At 45.1% G+C, this 22,494-nt stretch overlaps 1 long non-coding RNA gene and 1 pseudogene across 1 annotated transcript; one reads left to right on the top strand and one right to left on the bottom strand.

Moving 5' to 3' along the window:
- Window positions 1-2,197: 2,197 nt before the first annotated feature.
- LOC119359559 lies at window positions 2,198-2,980 on the bottom strand. The gene is made up of 3 exons (XR_005172588.1): window positions 2,759-2,980; window positions 2,595-2,682; window positions 2,198-2,492 (listed from the first exon to the last, which is right to left on the bottom strand). It is a non-coding gene; the product is annotated as an uncharacterized LOC119359559 (long non-coding RNA).
- A 3,983-nt stretch (window positions 2,981-6,963) lies between these two features.
- LOC119355317 overlaps window positions 6,964-22,494 on the top strand; it is a 51,647-nt pseudogene continuing 36,116 nt past the window's right edge.

Below are 22,494 nucleotides of genomic sequence, written 5' to 3'. Positions count from 1 at the left end.
ATTCATACGGTGTCATCTCAACGGATTTTGACGGAGTCATATTTAAAGCGAATGCGGCATTCTCTATAACATAACCCCAAAATGGTAGCGGTAAATCGGTAAGAGACATCATAGATCGCACCATATCTAATAGAGTGCGATTACAACGTTCGGACACACCATTACGCTGAGGTGTTCCAGGCGGCGTGAGTTGTGAAACAATTCCACATTTCCTTAAGTGTGTGCCAAATTTGTGACTCAAATATTCCCCCCATGATCTGATCGTAAGAACTTGATTTTCCTGTCACGTTGATTCTCAACCTCACTCTGAAATTCCTTAAACTTTTCAAAGGTCTCAGACTTGTGTTTCATTAAGTAGACATACCCATATCTACTTAAGTCATCAGTGAGGGTGAGAACATAACAATAACCACCGCGAGCCTCAACGCTCATTGGACCGCACACATCAGTATGTATGATTTCCAATAAGTTGGTTGCTCGCTCCATTGTTCCGGAGAACGGAGTCTTTGTCATTTTGCCCATGAGGCATGGTTCGCACGTGTCAAATGATTCATAATCAAGAGACTCCAAAAGTCCATCTGCATGGAGTTTCTTCATGCGTTTGACACCAATGTGACCAAGGCGGCAGTGCCACAAGTATGTGGGACTATCATTATCAACCTTACATCTTTTGGCATTCACACTATGAATATGTGTAACATCACGTTCGAGATTTAATAAGAATAAACCATTGACCAATGGGGCATGACCATAAAACATGTCTCTCATATAAATAGAACCACCATTATTCTCATATGGCATCAATGGTAGACAATTCATTTGGATATATTAAAACTGAGCACCCTTCCAGCCCTCTCAGGCATTAGCATTTCTAGCCGTTAGATCGACACTTTTAATCGTTTTTGGCCGTCGGATTCACTGTTAGTCCCACCTAATTCTCGTAGGCAAGCGCTAACTCACGCGTCAGGCTGTGCTGGGCTTTGTGGGCTGCTGCTCCGATGGCTTTTTTGGTTGTCTCACGTTTAATTGGGCCTACTGGCCTTTTGGGCCTTTTCTACCATCATGGCCTTTTCTACCGTCCTATCCAACACAGCGCACAGGGTGAAACGCCACAGACGAACCCTAAACAGGTTCGCAACCTGTTCTGTTCCGACAGCGCCGCCTGAGATGGCCTCGGAGAATGAGACTTCCTCGTCGTCCACCGTTCATTGCCTCTCCGATCCACCCACCGCTCCTCATTGCTCCAGGGGGCCACGTCTCATCACTAGATCACGCGCTGTATGCACTCGGAGGCGCTCGATGCAGCGACGCGGGCGATCTGGGTCAATCCAGCCAAGGCGCGGGTGGGGATCAAGTTGAGGTGAGGCTTGCGAAGGGATCTGGTGTGGGATGTGGCTGAATCGGGGGCCGATCGATCCAGTCGGCCGCAGTGCGTGAGGACCTGGCCGTGGTTGCCGGAGCCCCTTCTAGAGCCCCCACCTCTCATCTTCATCCCCTGTTTTTGGGAGAATCGGGGACTTCTCTTTTGTACTCCCAAGAGTATGTACTCTCACTCACAATGGATAAGGTTTAAAGGTGTGGACGTGCTAATTAGTAAAAAAGACTAACAAATTAAGTTTGTATGCATAGCTACTCCCTAAAAAGAAGGAACGGTGCATGCTAATCTATTTATCTAATCTGGTTGTTAGTTGTTTGACGGGTCTACACTACCCTGATCCTATTGTATTGAGTATTATACTTTTTATTTCTGTAGATATGGGAGTATATGCTTCTGCCGTGAGATAGTATATACTCTATTTTTCTACAAGATAGTTTATACTACATTTTTTAAGAAGTATATGCTTCTGTTTTATGAAAGTGCATATACCTGATCTTTTTTGAGGAAGTATATACTACATGTTGTGAGTAAGTGCGTGCAGCTTCATTTGTGAGGAAGTATCTACTTAATATCTTATGGGAGAGTATGCAACACATCTTTTCTGAGGGAGTATATACTTTTTTTCTAAAGAAGTATATACTTACATCATCTGTGAGGAAATATATGTCTTCGTTATACAAGAGAGTATATATATTGCAAAATTGTGATTGAGTATATATGTTATTTTTGTATCCGAGAGTATATACCACATTATTTATCAATTATATACTTTTTTTATCAAAGAGTATATACTGTGTTATTAAGAAAAAGAAAAATTAGTATGGTAAGCTCGCATAAGAATTTATTCACCAAAAAAGAGTATACGTATACACGTAATAGGAAGTATGCACATGTTTGATCACTGGTAACAAAAATGGCTTGTTTGCAAAAGTGCAAAGAAACCTGCTATAGTCGTTCCATTCATACAGTACATGATAAAGCATTCATGTATATGCATCAGTGGTGGCTATGTGAACACGTTCAAGTTTGCGTCACGACATGTGCTTGATTACAGGAGGTCAGACCACCATCGGCCGCTGTCATCTTTGCGCTGCATCCTTGGCCATCGATGCTACTGCTCGGTAGATATAACATTCATCACTTCCACAGGTCACAAAAAATGGCAAAAGGAAACCGCTTGCAGAAATCATGTAGGATAGATACAAAAAACAATTACTTCAGGTCAACACCTAGAGGATGGTCGGTGACCAAGAACATCATGTGTACCGTGGCCTCCGCCCTCCGCCACTTATCCACAAGAAATACTGTTTGTTGTTGGGGAGATGGAGAAGTTGTCGTCAGAATGAAAGCTGGGCCCCAACTGATAACACATGAATGTACCTCTGGAATAAAATGGATCATGCTCCTTTTGTATTACATCGGATCCTCTTTTGTGTTTCTCAAAAGATCTGCAGCAGATTGAATACTAATTCTCAGAAGACTGGATCCAATCAATGAGAGGATGAACAACTGCCAATGGAGGCTGCTGCCGAGCGAGCTCCTTCTCTTGGAGGGTGATGTAGTCCGCCGCAGTCGCTGTCATGCCAGCCGTCGCCGCTGTCGCTGCAGCCGTGCCAGCCGTCGCCGCTGCCGCCGCAGGCCACAAATGAGATGACGGGATAGATGGATAAGGACTCAAATTTATAGGATGGTCCAACGATGCATATAAAAACACCTAGAAAATCGGAGCAATGAGTTTGGTCGTTTCGGCTGAATTTTTCCCACGTAATAAAGGAGAGACACGGGCATGGGAGTATGTACTCCTAGGAGTATTAACCCATTTTTCTATATATATATATATATATATCCGTTGGAAAGAAGAGACTAGATAAATTGATTCCTGCACTAAGTTTGCATCCAAAGGTTCATGTTGATACATGGTTGCTCTTTCACTGCAAGAAGATGATGCCTATGTGTTCTCATTTGTCTAACAAAGCTGCAACATATCAGGAGAATAGCAGGGTTATGCACAAGGGTATTTTGTGGAGCCGACTCTTCAATATTTTGACATAAATTGTCAGAATTATCGACAACAAATTACAAATTGGAATTAAAAGTTTGTTTCCTTAATAGTGTAACACATTTTGTTGGAAATTGGAATAGAATGACTGCTATATATGATTTTTGAAGTATGTACTGCGCTGCAACAATACAAGGTACATGTTGCCACAACTGATTTAGTTTGTTCTGCATGCAGATCACCGCACTTTGCCCCACGAGCCAGCCGTCAAGTCAATGGTGGAGGGATCACCCATCGACTTGAGCATCCGACAACGCCCATAACTAACTAAGAGCCAGACCTTCTTGCCGCACCTAACTGTCATGGTTGGTTCTTTCTCTCTTTTGTGGCAGCAGGGGAAGGAGGAGGAGTTCAGCATGCCCCCCCTGGTTCATGCTCATGCTCACTGTCAAGAACAACACTCGGGTCGGTGGAGTTCTTGCCTGTATTGATTGAGATCTCAGCTTAACAAGGACATATTTTCTGTAGTAAGTACTTACTGTCTGCACATCTGTTTTAATTGAAGACCTAACCTTCTAAAGTGTCGGTGTTGTCTGTCATGCATACACTTGCTAAAAAACCAATCTGACTTAGTTGTCTGTGCTCATGTCTTCCAAGCGAATAGTAGTTTCCCTCTCAAGTGCCTTTGCTAATAATGTGGCACTGCAAAGTTAAATGCACCATTGTGTACATGAGAAATTTACTAATGGCTGCAAAGTTAATTGCACCATGTAATACTGAGTAAATATGATGGTTTCTGTGCACCTTTCATCAGTCAGTCATCCTTTGTAACAGTGTTGCCCTCCTATAGTGATGTCAAAAAAGTTAGATGCATCAACACGTAGTATATGAGTAATTAACCATCTTGGTGTCACAGATTTTATCTTTGTTGATGTGATATGTGATCTTACATTTATATTATTATCTCTAATCTTTTAGTGGCTACTATCTGACCTTTGAAGTATTTAATCTAACTTTTATGTAGCATCAAGTGATTGGGTTGATAAAAAAGTGTGCATTTGTCAAACCTGCAAGACGAAGTAAAGAAACAGAGGTCATGTAAATCTTTGTGGTTCCATTGCTACAAATGGAAGCAGGTAAACTACATTCCTCTATGATCTTGCTACTGTTAACATTTGAACTCGCCTTTTCTTCCTCCGAACTGCCATTGACTAACAAAAAAGGGTACAATCTTTCATCGTAGGTAAATCTTTGCCTTCAAGTTGGCATGTGAAGTGTTGTGACTGCTCTTAGAAATAATTTTGTAGTATATTATAAGGCTATCCAGCAATAGTTTCCTGTAAACTGTTATTTCGGCAGTCGAAAAATAATATGCCATTAAATCAGGAAGGAGCCTTTCATATCCCATTAGAACTATTTCTTTCCTATTTTTCATAAAAACCTTTGTGTTTATTGTCTTCACTCTGAAACCTATCTGCAAACAAACTCAATGCAGCATTGATACTTCTACCATACAAAGTGTGCTATGTTTCAAAACACTAGCATTGGTGTCTTGTAGCTATTACTATTGCTTAATGTTTAGGTATATAATGCCTCCACATATTTGTATCAAACACTAACATTCAGTATTACAAATAGACGGGCGCAGCAACGCGCACCATCCATGATCTAGTAGTATTTATAAGCAATTGAGTAGCCACGATAGGCAACTAATTACTATTAGCAGGCAACTCTGCTTTAATCATGGGAAATTTTATTGTATTTATAGGCAACTAAGCATCAACCTAGGCAATTGAGTAGCCAGGATAGGCAAGTTGGGATAATGTTACAAAAATTCACATGTACACATAGTGCAGTGAAGTTGCTTGCATGTAGCACTAAAGTTGCCTCATGTTTTCGTGTTAGTTTCTCGGCTTGACACAAACGAACCTATAGGCAGTCCTACTAGGACAAAAAAGAGTTTGCTTCCCTATAGTACTACTTAGAGGTGAATTTAGTCAATTGGTAGTCATGATAAGAAACTTATAAAGACTCGTCGCTGACAGGTAGTCATACTAGGGAATAAAAAGGAGTTGCTTTCTTATAGCACTAAAGTGTCTCCATAGCATCCAAAGTTTCTTCAAGACCAGGACGAAGCCGACGAACGGCGGACGCCATTGGAGAAGTAGCTCGGGGCTTCGCATGAGTCGCTGGGTCGCATGCGGTACATCATCGTCGTAGGTGTGCGGCGTCGGTGGGTGGGCGGCACATTGCTAGAGGACAGCCATGTCCCGACGCTCGTGAGAAGATGGAGGAGGGTAGGCGACGTTGACAATTATGGCGGTGACCATATTGGGATGGGGATAGGGCTTGGTCAGTGAGAGAAGTTGGATCGGGAGGGATCCTATTTTTCTTGGAGGGCTTTTTTTCACGAGGGGCTATCGACGTGGGAGCGAGGGGGAAGGAACCGATCGTGCGGGGTGGGTCGCCGAAGGGAGGGCAGGACGCGGTCATTGGTACGAATAGTAGATATTTCTTTGTTATATGATTTACACATTAATTTTCTTAAAATTGGTTATTTGTTTTCTAATTAATGTGATTGGGCGATTAAAGGTAAGGCTAATTAATTTAGATTTGGTGTTTAGAGATTGATCGTGATTGATTCTTTCACATAGAGACATTACTAAATAACTTGCGGCAACATGGAAAGTTTTGATCCATTCAGATTTTTTTCGTTGTGTGAGAGGGTGATGCGAAACTAAACCGGTGGGGTGAGGGAGGGGACGAAAAAAAACCAGTCGAAAAAAACAAACAAAAGTGGTGGGACGAAAAAACCTTGGACGCAATCCTACCAACTGCTCCATTAGAAGTAGAGATTTTCTTAAATTTCCTTATTTGTTTTCTAATTAATGTGATTGGGCGATTTAAGGTAAGGTTAATTAATTTAGATTTGGTCTTTAGAGATTGATCACGATTGATTCCATCACATAAATACATTATTAAATAACTTGCGACAACATGGAAAATTCTGATCTATTCAGTTTTTTTCGTTGTGTGAGAGAGTGTTGCAAAACTAAACCGGTGGGGGGAGGGGTGGGGACAAAAGAACCAGTCAAAAAAACCCCGAATGAAAGTGGTGGGACGAAAAAACCCTGGATGATTTGTTTCCTAATTAATGTGTATTTGTTTCCTAATTAATGTAATTGGATGATTTAAGGTAAGGCTGATTAATTTAGATTTGGTCTTTAGAGATTGATCGCGATCGATTCTTTCACATAAAGACATTATTAAATAACTTGCGGCAACATGGAAAGTTTTGATTTGTTTTGATTTTTTCGTTGCGTGAGAGGGTGACATGAAAATAAACCAGTGGGGTGGAAGGAGGGGATGAAAATGTTCAGACAAAAGTGAGGAGACGAAAAAAACCTAAACTAATTTTACCAACTGCTTTATTAGAAGTAGATATATATATATATATATATATATATATATATATATATATATTCTGAGACCATGGGAGACACTTATACACATAAACCTGCTCGGAGTACACAAACCCCCAAGAGCACGCCGGAACACCAAACCCTTCTGTCCCCACTACATTCCGATGGCGACGGCGGTGTCGGCGCCCGTCTTCACGGCGACGGTGCGGGTCTCCAATATCCCGCCCTCCGCCGTCGCTAAGGAGCTCCTAGCATTCCTCGATTCCGCCGTCGCCACTGCCGGCGAAGCCTACGCCTGGGAGATCGCCGCCGCCCGACGCGGCTGGTTAAGTCGAGGCGATGGGAGCGTTTAGTTCGATTCCACCGCCACCGCAACCCTCGCCGCCAAACTCGCCTCCTCCGGTCACCTATCGCGCTTCCTCGGCTCCCTCCTCTCCGTCTCCCCTGCCCCCGCGGACCTTCTCCCCCGCGTGCCCGACCTTTCTCTCCGCATGGCCGACGCCCGCCTCCTTGTCGGCAACCGCGTGGCCGAGCACGAATTCAAGGCGGCCGACACTTGGGACAACGTCTGCGTGGAGGTCATCCCGGGGAAGCGGCGCATAGACATGTACCTGAATCATGATTCCCAGAGGTACATGCTTTAGGTGTTCTTCGAGGACATCAGGGATTCTCTCCAGTGCAGCTTCGATGGGACCGACGTCATATTGCTTCACGTGAGCTGCTCACGGTGTTTATTTATTTTTGAACGTTGAAGACTGTAGGCAGTCACATCTATATCTATATACCTACTATTAAAGGGAATAGGTATTCTTAGTTTGGTTTGGTCCTTTTTGTTTGGTTTACACACGTTAAGTGATTTGGGCCAGATACTTGTATGTTGATGGGCCTTTTATGGACTTTCATAGAGACCTGTGTGAAAAATAATTGCGTCAAAATAAATCAACATTGTGGGAATTGAACACAGGACCTCATGTCTAGCTCTTCGATGTAACAAACAACAACCTATGCGCCTTTCACATTTACTAATCCCAACTCGCTCTAAATATACGAGTGGCAGTCATCATGTTTAGGGCGAGCTAATTAAGCGAATGAGCTAATAAAGGAAGAATTGTGGGCTTAAATAGAATATTTAAACGGATGTGGCTAATTAAATAAAGGATTATGCGTAAACCAGTGGAATAACTAAAAGAAAGATTGTCGTCTTGATAAACTCTACTCGAAGGATTTAAGATAAAAAGGTAGGATAATTAAAAGGAAGGATCTATAGGCTTCAATGTGTTGGGGCTACGAAATTAGAAAAGGAAGGATTGATTACCGACAAAAACGAGTGATGACGTCATGATAATTAATAAAAGGATTATACATAAATGTTGGAAATATGCCGTAGAGGCAATAATAAATTGATTATTATTATATTTCCTTGTTCATGATAATCGTTTATTATCCATGCTAGAATTGTATTGATAGGAAACTCAGATACATGTGTGGATACATAGACAACACCATGTCCCTAGTAAGCCTCTAGTTGACTAGCTCGTTGATCAATAGATGGTTACGGTTTCCTGACCATGGACATTGGATGTCGTTGATAACGGGATCACATCATTAGGAGAATGATGTGATGGACAAGACCCAATCCTAAGAATAGCACTAGATCATGTAGTTCGTATGCTAAAGCTTTTCTAATGTCAAGTATCATTTCCTTAGACCATGAGATTGTGCAACTCCCGGATACCGTAGGAGTGCTTTGGGTGTGCCAAACGTCACAACGTAACTAGGTGACTATAAAGGTGCACTACAGGTATCTCCGAAAGTGTTTGTTGGGTTGGCACGAATCGAGACTGGGATTTGTCACTCTATGTAAGCGGAGAGGTATCTCTGGGCCCACTCGGTAGGACATCATCATAATGTGCACAATGTGATCAAGGAGTTGATCACGGGATGATGTGTTATGTAACGAGTAAAGAGACTTGCCGGTAATGATATTGAACAAGGTATCGGGATACCGACGATCGAATCTCGGGCAAGTATCGTACCGCTAGACAAAGGGAATTGTATACGGGATTGATTAAGTCCTTGACATCGTGCTTCATCCGATGAGATCATCGTGGAGCATGTGGGAGCCAACATGGGTATCCAGATCCCGCTGTTGGTTATTGACCGGAGAACGTCTCGGTCATGTCTGCATGTCTCCCGAACCCGTAGGGTCTACACACTTAAGGTTCGATGACGCTAGGCTTATAAAGGAAGTTTGTATGTGGTTACCGAATGTTGTTCGGAGTCCCGAATGAGATCCCGGACGTCACGAGGAGTTCCGGAATGGTCCGGAGGTAAAGATTTATATATGGGAAGTCCTATTTTGGTCACCGGAAGAGTTTCGGGGTTTATCGGTAACGTACCGGGACCACCGGGAGGGTCCCGGGGGTCCAGCAAGTGGGGCCACCAACCCCGGAGGCTTGCGTGGGCTAAGAGTGGTGAGGGACCAGCCCCTGAGTGGGCTGGTGCGCCTCCCACAAGGCCCAAGGGGCAGCTAGGAAAAAAAGGAGGAAACCCTAGGCTTAGATGGGCCTAAGGCCCACCCTAGGGGGCACCTCCCTCTCTTTCCCCCTTGGCCGCCCCTTGTTTCCCATCTAGGGCTGCCGCCCCCCTAGGGGTGGGAACCCTAGAGGGGGCGCACCCTCCTCCCTCTCCCCTATATATAGTGAGGCATGGGGCTTCATATAACACGCGATCTGATCTCTGCCTCTTGGTGCAGCCCTCCCTCTCTCTTCCTCCTCTCCCGTGGTGCTTGGCGAAGCCCTGCAGGATTGCCACGCTCCTCCATCACCACCACGCCGTTGTGCTGCTGCTGGATGGAGTCTTCCTCAACCTCTCCCTCTCTCCTTGCTGGATCAAGGCGTGGGAGACATCGTCGGGCTGTACGTGTGTTGAACGCGGAGGTGCCGTCCGTTCAGCACTAGGATCTCCGGTGATTTGGATCACGACGAGTACGACTCCATCAACCCCGTTCTCTTGAACGCTTCCGCTTAGCAATCTACAAGGGTATGTAGATGCACTCTCCTTCCCCTCGTTGCTAGTCTCTCCATAGATAGATCTTGGTGACACGTAGGAAAATTTTGAATTTCTGCTACGTTCCCCAACAGTGGTATCAGAGCTAGGTCTATTGCGTAGATTCTATGCACGAGTAGAACACAAAGTAGTTGTGGGCGTTGATTTTGTTCAATATGCTTACCGTTACTAGTCCAATCTTGTTTCGACGGCATCGTGGGATGAAGCGGCCCGGACCGACCATACACGTACTCTTACGTGAGACTGGTTCCACCGATTGACATGCACTAGTTGCATAAGGTGGCTAGCGGGTGTCTGTCTCTCCCACTTTAGTCGGAACAGATTCGATGAAAAGGGTCCTTATGAAGGGTAAATAGCAATTGGCATATCACGTTGTGGTTTTTGCGTAGGTAAGAAACGTTCTTGCTAGAAACCCATAGCAGCCACGTAAAACATGCAAACAACAATTAGAGGACGTCTAACTTGTTTTTGCAGGGTATGCTATGTGATGTGATATGGCCAAAGGATGTGATGAATGATATATGTGATGTATGATATTGATCATGTTCTTGTAATAGGAATCACGACTTGCATGTCGATGAGTATGACAATCAGCAGGAGCCATAGGAGTTGTCTTAATTTATTTATGACCTGCGTGTCAACATAAACGTCATGTAATTACTTTACTTTATTGCTAACCGTTAGCTGTAGTAGTAGAAGTAACAGATGACGTGACAACTTCAAGAAGACACGATGATGGAGATCATGATGATGGAGATCATGATGATGGAGATCATGGTGTCATGCCGGTGACGATGATGATCACGGAGCCCCGAAGATGGAGATCAAAAGGAGCAATATGATATTGGCCATATCATGTCACTATTTGATTGCATGTGATGTTTATCATGTTTATACATCTTATTTGCTTAGAACGACAGTAGTAAATAAGATGATCCCTCATTAAAATTTCAAGAAAGTGTTTCCCCTAACTGTGCACTGTTGCGACAGTTCGTTGTTTCAAAGCACCACGTGATGATCGGGTGTTTGATTCAGGCATTCATATACAACGGGTGTAAGCCAGATTTACACACGCGAAACACTTAGGTTGACTTGACGAGCCTAGCATGTACAGACATGGCCTCGGAACACAGAAGACCGAAAGGTCGAACATGAGTCGTATAGAAGATACGATCAACATGAAGATGTTCACCGATGTTGACTAGTCCGTCTCACGTGATGATCGGACACGGCCTAGTTGACTCGGATCATGTAATCACTTAGATGACTAGAGGGATGTCTATCTGAGTGGGAGTTCATAAGATGAACTTGTTTATCCTGAACATGGTCAAAAAGGATTTTGCAAATTATGTCGTAGCTCACGTTATAGTTCTACTGTTTAGATATGTTCCTAGAGAAAAATTAGTTGAAAGTTGATAGTAGCAATTATGCGGACTAGGTCTGTAAACTGAGGATTGTCCTCATTGCTTCTTAGAAGGCTTATATCCTTAATGCACCGCTCAGTGTGCTGAACCTCGAACGTTGTCTGTGGATGTTGCGAACATCTGACATACACGTTTTGATAACTACGTGATAGTTCAGTTAAACGGTTTAGAGTTGAGGCACCAAAGACGGTTTTGAAACATCGCGAAACATATGAGATGTTTCGAGGGCTGAAATTGGAATTTCAGGCTCGTGCCCACGTCAAGAGGTATAAGACCTCCGATAATTTTCTTAGCCTGCAAACTAAGGGAGAAAAGCTCAATTGTTGAGCTTGTGCTCACATTGTCTGAGTACAACAATCATTTGAATCAAGTGGGAGTTGATCTTCCAGATAAGATAGTGATAGTTCTCCGAAGTCATTACCACCAAGCTGCTAGAGCTTCGTGATGAACTATAATATATCAGGGACATATATGATGATCCTTGAGATGTTCGCGATGTTTGACACCACGAAAGTAGAAATCAAGAAGGAGCATCAATTGTTGATGGTTGGTGAAACCACTAGTTTCAAGAAGGGCAAGGGCAAGAAGGGATACTTCATGAAACGGCAATTCAGCTGCTGCTCTAGTAAAGAAACCAAAAGTTGAACCCAAACCCGAGACTAAGTGCTTCTGTAATAAGGGGAACAACCACTGGATCAGAATTACCCTAGATACTTGGTAGATAAGAAGGCTGGCAAGGTCGATAGAAGTATATTGGATATACATTGTGTTGATGTGTACTTTACTAGTACTCCTAGTAGCACCAGGGTATTAGATACCGGTTCGGTTGCTTAGTGTTAGTAACCTGAAATAAAAGCTACGGAATAAAATGGAGACTAGCTAAAGGTGAGCTGATGATATGTGTTGGAAGTATTTCCAATGTTGATATGATCAAGCATCGCAAGCTCCCTCTACCATCGAGATTGGTGTTTGCGTTGAGCATAGACATGATTGGATTATGTCTATCGCAATACGGTTATTCATTTAAGGAGAATAATGGTTACTCTGTTTATTTGAATAATACCTTCAATAGTCTTACACCTAAAATGAATGGTTTATTGAATCTCGATCGTAGTGATACACATGTTCATGCCAAAAGATGGTAATGATAGTACCACCTACTTGTGGCACTACCACGTAAGTCATATCAGTATAAAACGCATGAAGAAGCTCCATGTTGATGGATCTTTGGGCTCACTCATTTTTGAAAAGTTTGAGACATGCGAACCATGTCTATTGGTGTATATGCATGAAGAAACTCCATGCAAATGGACCGTTTGGACTCACTTGATTTTGAATCACTTGAGACATGCAAATCATACCACATGGGCAAGATGACTGAAAGCCTCGTTTTCAGTAAAATGGAACTAGAAAGCAACTTGTTGGAAGTAATACATTTTGATGTGTGCAGTCCATTGAGTGCTGAGGCGTGTAGTGGATATCGTTATGTTCTTACTTCACAGATGATTTGAGTAGACGTTGAGTATATTTACTTGATGAATCATGAGTCTGAATTATTGAAAGGTTCAAGTAATTTCAGGGTGAAGTTGAAAGATCGTCGTAACAAGAGGATAAAATATCTATGGTATGATCATAGAGATGAATATCTGAATTACGAGTTTGGCACAGAATTAAGACATTGTGGAAATCGTTTCACAACTAATACAGCCTGGAACACCATAGTGTGATGGTGTGTCCGAACATCATAACTGCACCCTATTGGATATGATGCATACCATGATGTCTCTTATCGAATTTCCACAATAGTTTATGGGTTAGGCATTAGAGACAACCACATTCACTTTAAATAGGGCACCACGTAATTCTGATGAGATGACACCGTATGAACTATGGTTTAGAGAAACCTAAGCTATCATTTCTTAAAAGTTTGGGGCTGTGACGCTTATGTGAAAAAGTTTCAGGCTGATAAGCTCGAACCCAGAGCGGATAAATGCATCTTCATAGGACACCCAAAACAGTTGGGTATACCTCCTGTCTCAGATTCGAAAGCAATAAGGGATTGTTTCTAGAATCGGGTCCTTTCTCGAGGAAAAGTTTCTCTCGAAAGAATTGAGTGGGAGGATGGTGGAGACTTGATGAGGTTATTGAACCGTCTCTTCAACTAGTGTGTGGCAGGGCACAGGAAGTTGTTCCTGTGGCACCTACACCAATTGAAGTGGAAGCTTATGATAGTGATCATGAAACTTCAAATCAAGTCACTACCAAACCTCGTGGGATGACAAGGATGCGTGCTACTTCAGAGTGGTACGTAATCCTGTCTTGGAAGTCATGTTGCTAGACAACAATGAACCTACGAGCTATGGAGAAGCGATGGTGGGCCCGGATTCTGATAAATGGCTCGAGGCCATAAAATCCGAGAGAGGATCCATGTATGAAAACAAAGTGTAGACTTTGGAAGAACTACTTGATGGTCGTAAGGCTGTTGAGTACAGATGGATTTTAAAAGGAAGACAGACAATGATGGTATGTGTCACCATTGAGAAAGCTTGACTTGTCGTTAAGGTGTTTCCCGACAAGTTCAAGGAGTTGACTACGGTGAGACTTTCTCACTCGTAGCAATGCTAAGAGTCTGTTGGAATTATATTAGCGATTACTGCATTATTTATGAAATCTTGCAGATAGGATGTCAAAACATTGTTTCCTCGACGATTTTCTTGAGGAAAGGTTGTATGTGATACAACCGGAAGGTTTTGTCAATCCTGAAAGATGCTAATAAGTATGCAAAGCTCCAGCAATTCTTCTGAGGACTGGAGTAAGCATCTCGGAGTTGGAATGTACGCTTTGATGAGATGATCAAAGATTTTGGGTTTATATAAAGTTTATGAGAAACTTGTATTTCCAAAGAAGTGAGTGGGAGCACTATAGAATTTCTGATGAATATATGTTGTTGATCAGAAATGACGTCGAATTTCTGGAAAGCATATAGGGTTATTTGGAAAGTGTTTTTTAATGGAAAGCCTGGATTAAGCTACTTGAACATTGAGCATCAAGATCTATAAGGATAGATCAAAACGCTTAATAGTACTTTCAAATGAGCACATTCCTCGACATGATCTTGAAGGTGTTCAAGATGGATCAGTCAAAGAAGGAGTTCTTGCCTGAGTCGTAAGGTATGAAGTTAAGACTTAAAGCTCGACCATGGCAGAATAGAGAGAAAGGACGAAGGTCGTCCCCTATGCTTAAGATGTAGGCTCTACAGTATGCTATGCTGTGTACCGCACCTGAAGTGTGCCTTGCCATGAGTCAGTCAAGGGGTACAAGAGTGATCCAAGAATGGATCACGGGACAGCGGTCAAAGTTATCCTTAGTATCTAGTGGACTAAGGAATTTTCTCGATTATGGAGGTGGTAAAAGAGTTCGTCGTAAAGGGTTACATCGATGCAAGCTTAACACCTATCCGGATAGCTCTGAGTAGAGATACCGGATACGTATAATGGAGCAACAATTTAGAATAGCTCCAAGTAGAACAGTTATTTGGAATAGCTCCAAATAGAACGTGGTAGCTACATCTAGGAGATGACATAGAGATTTGTAAAGCACACACGGATCTGAAAGGTTCAGACCCGTTGACTAAAGCCTCTCTCACAAGCAACATGATCAAACCCAGAATTCATTGAGTGCTAATCACATAGTGATGTGAACTAGATTATTGACTCTAGTAAACTCTTGGATGTTGGTCACATGGTGATGCGACCTGTGAGTGTTAATCACATGGCGATGTGAACTAGATTATTGACTCTAGTGCAAGTGGGAGACTGTTGGAAATATGCCCAAGAGGCAATAATAAATTGATTATTATTATATTTCCTTGTTCATGATAATCGTTTATTATCCATGCTAGAATTGTATTGATAGGAAACTCAGATACATGTGTGGATACATAGACAACACCATGTCCCTAATAAGCCTCTAGTTGACTAGCTCGTTGATCAATAGATGGTTACAGTTTCCTGACCATGGACATTGGATGTCGTTGATAACGGGATCACATCATTAGGAGAATGATGTGATGGACAAGACCCAATCCTAAGCATAGCACTAGATCGTGTAGTTCGTATGCTAAAGCTTTTCTAATGTCAAGTATCATTTCCTTAGACCATGAGATTGTGCAACTCCCGGATACTGTAGGAGTGCTTTGGGTGTGCCAAACGTCACAACATAACTGGGTGACTATAAAGGTACACTACAGGTATCTCCGAAAGTGTCTGTTGGGTTGGCACGAATCGAGACTGGGATTTGTCACTCCGTGTAAGCGGAGAGGTATCTCTGGGCCCACTCGGTAGGACATCATCATAATGTGCACAGTGTGATCAAGGAGTTGATCACGGGATGGTGTGTTACGGAACAAGTAAAGAGACTTGCCGGTAATGAGATTGAACAAGGTATCAGGATACCGACGATCGAATCTTGGGCAAGTATCGTACCGCTAGACAAAGGGAATTATATACGGGATTGATTAAGTCCTTGACATCGTGGTTCATCCGATGAGATCATCGTGGAGCATGTGGGAGCCAACATGGGTATCCAGATCCCGCTGTTGGTTATTGACCGGAGAACATCTCGGTCATGTCTGCATGTCTCCCGAACCCGTAGGGTCTACACACTTAAGGTTCGATGACGGTAGGGTTATAAAGGAAGTTTGTATGTGGTTACCGAATGTTGTTCGGAGTCCCGGATGAGATCCCGGACGTCACGAGGAGTTCCGGAATGGTCCGGAGGTAAAGATTTATATATGGGAAGTCCTATTTTGGTCACCGGAAGAGTTTCGGGGTTTATCGGTAATGTACCGGGACCACCGGGAGGGTCCCGGGGGTCCAGCAAGTGGGGCCACCAACCCCGGAGGCTTGCGTGGGCTAAGAGTGGTGAGGGACCATCCCCTGAGTGGGCTGGTGCGCCTCCCACAAGGCCCAAGGGGCTGCTAGGAAAAAAAGGAGGAAACCCTAGGCTTAGATGGGCCTAAGGCCCACCCTAGGGGGCACCTCCCTCTCTTTCCCCCTTGGCCGCCCCTTGTTTCCCATCTAGGGCTGCCGCCCCCCTAGGGGTGGGAACCCTAGAGGGGGCGCACCATCCTCCCTCTCCCCTATATATAGTGAGGCATGGGGCTGCATATAACACGCGATCTGATCTCTGCCTCTTGGTGCAGCCCTCCCTCTCTCTTCCTCCTCTCCCGTGGTGCTTGGCGAAGCCCTGCAGGATTGACACGCTCCTCCATCACCACCACGCCGTTGTGCTGCTGCTGGATGGAGTCTTCCTCAACCTCTCCGTCTCTCCTTGCTGGATCAAGGCGTGGGAGACATCGTCGGGCTGTACGTGTGTTGAACGCGGAGGTGCCGTCCGTTCGGCACTAGGATCTCCGGTGATTTGGATCACGACGAGTATGACTCCATCAACCCCGTTCTCTTGAACGCTTCCGCTTAGCAATCTACAAGGGTATGTAGATGCCCTCTCCTTCCCCTCGTTGCTAGTCTCTCCATAGATAGATCTTGGTGACACGTAGGAAAATTTTGAATTTCTGCTACGTTCCCCAACAATAAATGCCATTAAAAATATTATACTTAAATAAAATCAGTGGGAGATTATGCCTGGCAAAGAAAATATGAACACGGCTAAATTGCAACGTATTTTTTATGTTCATTTTGTATAAGGATGCTGCGTTGCAGCATGTTCTTCATGGTGAATCCGGTGCTATAGGACATTAAAACATCAATTTTTCCCGTTGCAACGCACGGGCATATGTGCTAGTATATTAATCAAGAAAGTACTTTACACAGTGTACAAGGGTGTGGTGGGGCTTTTGCCCCAATCACAGTGTACTAGGGTTCAGAGGTATAAGTAATTACAGGGGATTAAAGTAGTTTGGCTAACCATAGGAAATCTCTCTGGCAAATTCAGTAATGAACCCTAGCAGCTCAGGTTTTGTCCTGTGTTGCAACATCAAGAAATCTTCTCTGAATCTTGACAACCAGGACCTGTCGGAAGGCGTCACTCCTCTGAAGATCAGGTTATTCCTCTCTGTCCAGATCGACCACGCTGCTGTGGTGAACACTTCCATGATCATGGGTTTGTTTAGCCGCTGCCATCTAGTCAAACCTATCTCCTTCTATTGCCCAGGTCAACCCAACTGAAGTCCAGCACGTGTAGGAGAAACTGCAGGTATAGAACAGATGTTCCAGAGTTTCTTCTTGTTGGGTTTGGTAGAGCACACAGTAGTCCGTCCTGTCTGTCGATGAGCCCATTACTTAATGTCTACGTTTGAGCATGTTCTTGGTGTTTTAATCTATCGGACAAGAGGAGCCACACAAAAACCCTTAGTTTCATTGTACACCTCGACTTCCAAATCCACCGAAAAGCCTGATCAGCTGTGACATTGTATATCTGGACGATGAATATTTGGGCCCCCCATGTGCATGCCCAAACATCTCTCTGCTCTAGGTCTATCTGACACTCAGCGGTCGCCAGCTGCAAATCCCGCGCTTCTTGTGTTGCCTGTTGAGACATTGGCAGAAAAAAGACCGCTTCTGCACTTTTCGCGCTTAGGATTTCATGGACAGTCATATCTTCAGATATAGCATATGAGTGCGCTCTTGGGAATCCTTCTTGGAAGGTTACCTTGCACCATTTATCTTTCCAAAATAGTGTGTTGGAGCCATCCCCTATTTTAACCGTGGAGATTCCTCTGATGATAGGAGATAGCGACATTACTTCTCTCCACCAGAACGACCCGCATGGTCCAGTGGCGTGCGGGATTCTGTCCACATAGTACGTGTCCCAGATCAAGGTCACCCATGGCAGATCGTGTCTTTTATAGAATTTGTCTGGGAACTTGAGTAAAAGGGTTGTGTTTAATGTTTTTGTATCCAGCACACTGAGCCCCCCCTTGTCTTTTGGCTTACACACCATCGTCCATGAGGCCAGTGAGTTTGCTGTCTCCCCATTCTCATTCTTCCATCTCCAAAGGCACAGTCTTCTGATGTTGTCCAAGTGAGCAAGAATTTTAGGCGGCAGGCGGATGGAGCACACCGCATACACCGCGATTGCAAGTGACCACGGAGTTTACCAAGGTCGGTTTGGATCCATAAGAGGCCATGTAGATTGTTGCAGACAGTCTTCTCTCTAAAGTGTCAACCAGGGGCATCAGATCGACGACTGTGGGTTTCGTGATCTCCATGGGCAGCCCCAGGTACGTGAACGGCATCGAGCCTACTGTACATCCAAAGATCGCAGCAAAGCCTGCTACTGACGCTGCGTCTAGGTTGATCGGCACCAGAGTAGTCTTCTCGAAGTTTATCCAAAGTCCAACCGAGTCAGCGTAATCAAGCAGAATTTTCTTCATGCCTCTTGCTTGTTCTTCATATGTCTGCATCACAATTATCGTGTCGTACACGTATTGTATTGCGGGGAAGTCTTTGTGTGTGCATGGGGGGGTTGGGTGTCTGAGGACCCCTCGGCGAAGTGCGCCGTTGACAGCAGCTTGCAGCAGGTTGGCCGCGAGGACGAAGATCAAGGGCGATAGCGGGTCACCTTGTCGCGCCGCCCCCGGTGGCGGCATTGAAACTGACGGCCCGGTACCCCATTGAGCTGTGGGAAAAGTCCATGTGTCTCATGACCTCAATCATAGCCGGGTGTTCTATAGTATCGAAGGCCTGGGAAAAGTCCAGTTTTAGAATAAACGCATGAGATCCAGAGGCTTGACATTGGTATATATACTCGAACGCCCAAGCCAAGCAGGTCCTGTATCATTCTCCCTTTCAAAAATCCGTATTGGTTCCTGTGAATGATTTTTAGAATCCATTTCTGTAACCGATCCGCAAGCAGTTTGGTTATTAGCTAAAGACAACAGTTTAGCAGTGTGATGGGGCGAAAATCTTTTGCTCTCTGGGGCGAGTGGATCTTCAGAATGAGAATGATGAACCCGGTGTTTATGCTTTCAAGATTGAGTTCTTCTGCGCGGAAATCATGACAAAGCTGATAAAATTCAGGTTTGATTATATGCTAGCATGATTTGGTAAAGTGACCCTAAACCCATCTGGCCCTGGAGCTCTGTCGGCCGGCATGGTTCCAACTGTTAGAGTTATATTGATGATGGCCTTTGGCCTTTTGTATTCTTGCCTTTTGGCATCCTCATGTACATTATATATATGGTGGCTTTGGCCTCCTAGTAATACAAGTTGCATATTTTCTGACATGGTATTAGAGCTTAGGTCAAATTTTTTCGCATGTGCAACTCGTGCTTGATCCTTCTATCGCGTCGCCGTCATCCTCTTGCCCGATGTGGCCGCTCCCTCATCTCCGCTGCTGCCATTTGTTTCCATCAGATTGTTGTTGTCTCCACTCTAGAGCGTGGCTGAACGCCGCTCCCGTGCATCTTGCACCTTTCGGCTCCTCCAACTGGTTCACGCCGGCCTGGCCGCCACGGAGGAGGTTCTCCACCGCCGCCGGTGAACTTCAGGCTGTCGCCCGACGCTCCTCCGGCTGCCGCCCGTAGCCCATCGGGCGTTGCTCCTCCGGCCTCGTCTTCCCGTCGCCGCCCGACTGCTCCTCCGGCCCCGTCTGCCCGTCACCGTCCGGCTCCGGCCCAGTCTGCCCGTCGCCGCCGTCCCCTCCCGCCCGTTGCCGCCGGCCGCCCGTTTGGCCCCGGTCTCTCCGCGCAGTTGGCCTCCGCGTGCGCTCGCGTGGTCGTGTGCGTGTGTGAAACTGCCGCACTTTCAGTTCCCGTTCAGATCAGATCGATTCCTGTGATTTCGCAGGCGCTGGTTGCTTGGGCTCCTGGTGGGCCGCTGTGAGTGGTTTGCCAATTCTTTCGGCTCTTGGCTCTCCTGCTGACTTCTAAAAAAAGAGAGAGAGACAAAAAAAGAAAGAAAAAAAAGAAAGAAAGAGTGCAATGTTTTCATCTGGTACACCTCTCCCTCACCGCTCGATGTTTTTTGGCGGTGTTCCATATATTGATCCCGTCTCGCACATGAGCCGTTCCTCGGTGCTTGGTGCTCGCCGACTTGGAGGTGATGGCTGTCGCTCTACTTCGACACCTATTGCGACATCCATCGGTGCTGCTAGTCGCTCTACATCGACTCCTATTGCGGCTTGTGCGCACGGCGGTGACCGCTCTATGTCGACTCCCCATGTGGCTCTATGTCGACTCTACCTTCGGCTTCCACGGGTGGTGGCGACTATTCATCGTCGGCAGATGCTTCTACCTCGACCTCTTCTGTCCTGTCCCTGTCCGCATGTGAGATTGCATAGCTGCGATGCCTGCTTGATGCTTGGGATTCTTCGCTGACAGTTTCTGCAAGTTCCGTGGCTGACTCTTCCGGCATTGAGAAACCACTTCCTAATCATTCAGGTACATCCCCATGGATTCTTGATATTGGAGCGTATTTTCATATGACTTATGATTCTTCAACTTTGACCTCCGTTCGACCTGTCGAGTCTCCTGTTCGTGTTCTTACGGCTGATGGCACTCCCCTCCCTGTAGCTAGTCGAGGCACTCTTAGCACTTCTTCATTTCATGTTCCCTCTGTTTCTCATGTTCCTCGACTTACCATGCAGCTCATATCTGGTGGTGAGATTGTTGACTCTAGTTGTAGGGTCATTCTAGACTTTGATTCATGTTCTGTTCAGGATCGTCGCACGGGTGCTCTACTTGGTGCTGGCCCTCGACGTTCTGATGGTCTCTGGGAGCTTGACTAGCTTCGTCTTCCCTCCGCTGCCACCTCTGCCAGTCTCGCAACCCCTGTTGTTGCATCTACCAGCTCTTTTCAGCAGTGGCATCATCGTCTTGGCCATTTATGTGGTTCTCGTCTCTCGTCTCTGGTTCATCATGGTGTTCTGGGGTCTGTCTCTGGTAATGCTTCGTTGGATTGTATGAGTTGTCGGCTTGGTAAGCAGATTCAGCTACCCTATCCTCACAGTGAGTCAGTGTCCGAGCGTCCTTTTGATCTCGTTCACTCTGATGTTTGGGGTCCGACTCCCTTCGCTTCGAAAGGGGGTCATCTTCGAAAGGGGGTCATCGCTACTATATTATCTTTATAGATGACTTTTCTCGGTACACTTGGATCTATTTCATGTCTTCTCGTAGTGAGGCCTTATCTATATACAAAAAATTTTCTGCCATGGTTCATACCCAGTTTTCCACTCCTTTTCGTGTTTTTCGTGCAGATTCAGCTGGTGAGTATATCTCCCATGCGCTGCGAGGATTTCTTGCTGAGCAGGGTACTCTTGCTCAGTTCTCTTATCCTGGTGCTCATGCTCAGAATGGCGTGGCTGAGCGCAAGCATCATCACCTTCTTGAGACGGCGCGTGCGATGATGATCGCCGCCTCTCTTCCTCCTCACTTTTGGGCTGAGGCTGTTACTACTTCCACCCATCTCATCAACATTCAGCCATCTGCTACTCTACAAAGTGGTATTCCTCTCGAGCGTCTTTCTGGTCGTTCTCCTGATTATTCGGCACTCCGTTTGTTCGGTTGTGTCTGCTATGTTTTGCTTGCCCCCTCGTGAACGCACCAAACTGACCGCTCAGTCTGTTGAGTGTGTCTTTCTTGGATATAGTGATGAGCATAAGGGCTATCGGTGTTGGGATCCTGTCGGTCGCCGGATGCGTATTTCCCGAGATGTGACCTTTGATGAATCTCGTCCCTTCTACCCGCGTCCATCCTGCTCATCTTTTTCTATGGAGGACATCTCTTTTCTTACTTTTCCAGATACACCTCTCTCTGTGCCCAGTATTCCTACTCCTCATCTTGTTGTTGCAGATCCGACGTCGTCCTCTCCTACGGTTTCTTCTACTCACTCGTCGCATGATTCTCCATCTTCATCGCCGATAGCTTCCCCTTCTCCACCTTCATCGCCGATAGCTTCCCCTTCTCCACCTTCATCACCAATACATTCCTCGTCTCCACCTCCAGTGATTCCACCTCTTTCGTCCTTTCCTTTCCATTATACTCGTCGTTCACGTGTTGTGAATGAGTCTACCGATGTGCCCTCTACTTCTGGTGTGTCGTCTCCCTTCTCTCATCAGACTTATGGTCTTCGTTCTCGGCCTTGTCCGCCCCCTGACCGATATTCCCCTTCTCGTTATGGTCTTTTGGCCGTTCTTGAGCCGACTTCTTATCGAGATGCTATTTTTCATCCTGAATGGCAGTTC

Source organism: Triticum dicoccoides, chromosome 2A, assembly GCF_002162155.2.
Source record: "Triticum dicoccoides isolate Atlit2015 ecotype Zavitan chromosome 2A, WEW_v2.0, whole genome shotgun sequence".
Lineage (NCBI taxonomy): Eukaryota > Viridiplantae > Streptophyta > Magnoliopsida > Poales > Poaceae > Triticum > Triticum dicoccoides.
This window is presented reverse-complemented; position numbering and strand designations above follow the sequence as displayed.